Source organism: Sinocyclocheilus anshuiensis, unplaced genomic scaffold, assembly GCF_001515605.1.
Source record: "Sinocyclocheilus anshuiensis isolate Anshui unplaced genomic scaffold, SAMN03320099.WGS_v1.1 scaffold283, whole genome shotgun sequence".
In the NCBI taxonomy this organism is placed as follows: domain Eukaryota; kingdom Metazoa; phylum Chordata; class Actinopteri; order Cypriniformes; family Cyprinidae; genus Sinocyclocheilus; species Sinocyclocheilus anshuiensis.
In genome coordinates, this window is record NW_015549605.1 from 6,704,578 (window position 1) to 6,708,080 (window position 3,503).

General features: G+C 29.4%; 2 long non-coding RNA genes across 2 annotated transcripts in view; both read left to right on the top strand.

Moving 5' to 3' along the window:
* Positions 1–1,331, top strand: part of LOC107658988 (uncharacterized) — a 4,849-nt gene extending 3,518 nt beyond the window's left edge. The window contains exon 3 of the long non-coding RNA XR_001630861.1: positions 1,243–1,331. This is a non-coding gene — a long non-coding RNA (uncharacterized LOC107658988). The remainder of the gene's footprint in view (positions 1–1,242) is intronic.
* Positions 1,332–2,294: 963 nt separating this feature from the next.
* The window catches only part of LOC107658989 (uncharacterized), a 5,329-nt gene continuing 4,120 nt past the window's right edge, over positions 2,295–3,503 (top strand). The window contains exon 1 of the long non-coding RNA XR_001630862.1: positions 2,295–2,397. This is a non-coding gene — a long non-coding RNA (uncharacterized LOC107658989). The remainder of the gene's footprint in view (positions 2,398–3,503) is intronic.

Sequence of the window (3,503 nt, forward strand, 5' to 3'; positions counted from 1 at the left end):
GTGTGTGTGTGTGTGTGTGTGTGATCTGTTTAGCTCAGCAGTTTACACTCACAGCAGGTTCACATGATGGTTTGCTGTGTGAATGTGCTCATCATCAGACTTAAGGAATAAAAGCCTTGAGGTTCGTGTTATGTACTCACAGCTAGATACGAGTCACGACACATAGTGGAGTGATTATTACATAATGTTAAAGGCACAAATAGTGTAAAAAAGTGTAAAAACAGCAAAAGCAGTGCTTCCCTAAGAAATATATTTATTTTAAAGAAATAAACATCCTCTGAGAATTGAGTAAGGTCTAATAGATGACTTCAGATGATCAGGTGATGTCGTATGCTTGTTTTGTCATTTTTATGGATTAAATAATCATCTATTTATGTCTATTTTGGGATAAGTCAGTGAACGAAATACTGCAAAACAGCATCAAAAACATCTGAGTTTAAAACATAATACTAATAAATTACGTTATTAAAATTATATGAAATATTTAAACTCTGTTTAAGAATTTCTATGATAACATACATAATATTATTATTATTATTATTGTTTGCTATTAAATTTACCATAAAATTATATTACTGCATATTTAATATTATTTTTATTAGAATGTATTTAATATTATTAAATATTATTTTATTACTATAATAGTTAATACTGATGATAAACTATTTATATAATTATATTTAAAAATATAATATTATTTAATGACTAAAGTATCCTAAACCATATAAAAAAAATTTAAAAGGATGTGTAATTATTCAATTGAACATTGAATTATTGAATATCCAATATAATTATATTAAATAATAAATATTATTATTAAATATATATACTAAAGACAATTTTCTACCCCATTGGGGATTGACAATAAAGCTTTTGAATTGAATTGAAATTATTTAATAATGAACCCTAATCCCATTAGATAATATAATTTAATATTATTATATAATAATAAATAAATAATTATAAATTATGAAAATAAATATTATTATTATTATTATTATTAAATATTATTTAATGATGAACGCTAACCCCATTAGATAATGTAATTCAATATTATTATTATAATAACAAATAAATAAATAATTTTAAAATAATAAACTATTTCTATAATTATATTGAATAATATTATTGAATATTCTAGCCATTATTTATAATGACTAAAGTTTCCTAGATCGTATAAAATATGAACTTAAAGCGTGTGTGTTACTGTAATGTAACGGTGTGCTGTGTGTTGTTGTGCAGGCTGAGGATGTGAACAGGACTCTGGAAGGAGGCCGCAAGCCGCTTCATTACGCTGCAGACAGCGGTCAGGCCGAGATGCTGGAGTTGTGTGTTTAGTGTGTAGATGAATATCTGCTCCAGGATGTAAATGTTTAGCGTGTGGAGTCAGAGCAGATATTAGTCCCGCACACCTGATAGCATCAAACCGTCAGCATGTCGACTTCTGCAAAATTCAAGGAGAATTTTTACTGTATTTTTGATCAAACAAATGTAGCTTTGGTGAGCAGAAGAGACTTCTTTCAGAAACATTATATTGAACCCAAACTATTGTAGTTTTTCGTACTTTCTATTTAATTTAATTTAACGTTTTAGTAATTTAGTTTTTGGTGTGTGTGTTTTTTGTCATTCTTATTAGTTTCTTTTTTATGGTTTTTAAATGATTTAGATTAAATATCATTAAATACTACAAAAACCGTTTCATATTATGAAATGAAAGAAGTAAAAAAAAAACTTCTAAATTATAATTAACATAATCTAATATATAATTATAATAAATTATTTATATTAATTTGTATTATGTTTGTTATTAAATATGTATATTTAATGGGTATATGAAATATTTAATAATGTTAATATTTTTTGTAATTATAATACACATTTCAATATTTATTTTTATTTCAGTTGTAGTTATTTTAGTACATCAAGTTAAACTAAATAAAAATGAAAAAATGTTGCTGATATATACGTTTTTTATGTTTATTTTTTTATTTGTATTTATTTATTTTTAGTTCACCATAATAACCCAGATTTGAACGAAACCATTCGCATTTCCTTCAGAAAGTGTGAATCTCATAGTCTGTGCTCTCAGCGTGTCTATGGTCTGATCATGAGCACTCTTGCGTCTATCAGAGCTCGCTCTCCAGGACAGAAGGGGCCAATGCTCCTGAGATAAGAGACTTCTGAAGACGCCTGATAACCCAGCGTGCATCTCTCTCTCCGTCTGATTCATAGATGCTGTATTTAACGATAATTACACTGATGTGCTCGGGGGTTTGTATGTTCCTCTGAATTCTGCTCTGTTTTTCTCGACAGGCTCCAGATAAACACAGCATCACCCCGCTGCTGTCTGCCACTTACGAGGGTCACGTGACCTGCGTGAAGATTCTTCTAGAAAAGGTAGCGATGCATTCGCATGTCCTCCCGCTGAGTGTGTGTGCGTGTGCGAGTGTGTGTGCGAGTGTGTGTGCGAGTGTGTGTGCGAGTGTGTGTGTGTGTGTGTGATTTAGTGCGTGTGTGTGTGTGCGAGTGCATGTGTGTGTGTGTGCGTGTGTGCGAGTGAGTGCGCGTGTGCGTGCGCGCGAGTGCGTGCGTGTGAGTGCGTGTGTGTGCGTGCGAGTGTGTGTGTGTGTGCGTGTGTGTGTGTGCGTGTGTGAGAGTGGTGCGAGCGAGCGTGCGTGCGTGCGTGCGTGCGTGCGTGTGTGAGTGAGTGTGTGAGATACAGGTGGGCAGCTGAGCAAAGTCTTACATCACAGTATGATATAATAGATGACAGTAATGCTATATATCACAATTTTCCAGTGGAAATTCAACAAAAATGGTTTGTTGATTAAATAACAAATAATTACACAAACAATCTGTGCCTCTTGTGGCATAATCCAGTGATTCACATTATGAAACACTAAAACACATGATTGATTTCAAAACAAAAGACTCTTAAATTATATAATTAAAATGATTAAAATAATTCAGTATTATATAAATAAATTTACTATCTTTTTTTTGTTTTGTTAATTATTAAAATATTAGATATTTATAACAAACACTAAATATATTACGCAGTATTTAATATTTAACTATATCTTTCTTATTTAGAATCATAAATTGGTATCAGAAAGGTGATTTCAGGCTCAGTTTTGACTGGATGAGAGACAAGATACAAGTTGTATGTTAACTTTATGCAATATTTGCATTAACAATATACCACTTTTTTTGGCTGGATATTCAACAGAAAAATATTTAGAGATTAAATATCAATATATTTGTGTGTATTTTGGAATAATCCTAATCAAAAATAAAATGATTTAAATAATATAATAAATTATAGTTGTTGTTTTTTTATATGTAGATAAAAAAATAATATTAACATAAATAAATATAAATAAAAAATTTAAATAAAATAATATTAACAAACATAATATTATGTTTTATTTGTTTAGGAATTGTAACTTAATAATCAAAATATAGTCAAGACAAATTATATATTTAAATTAAAAAATAAAATA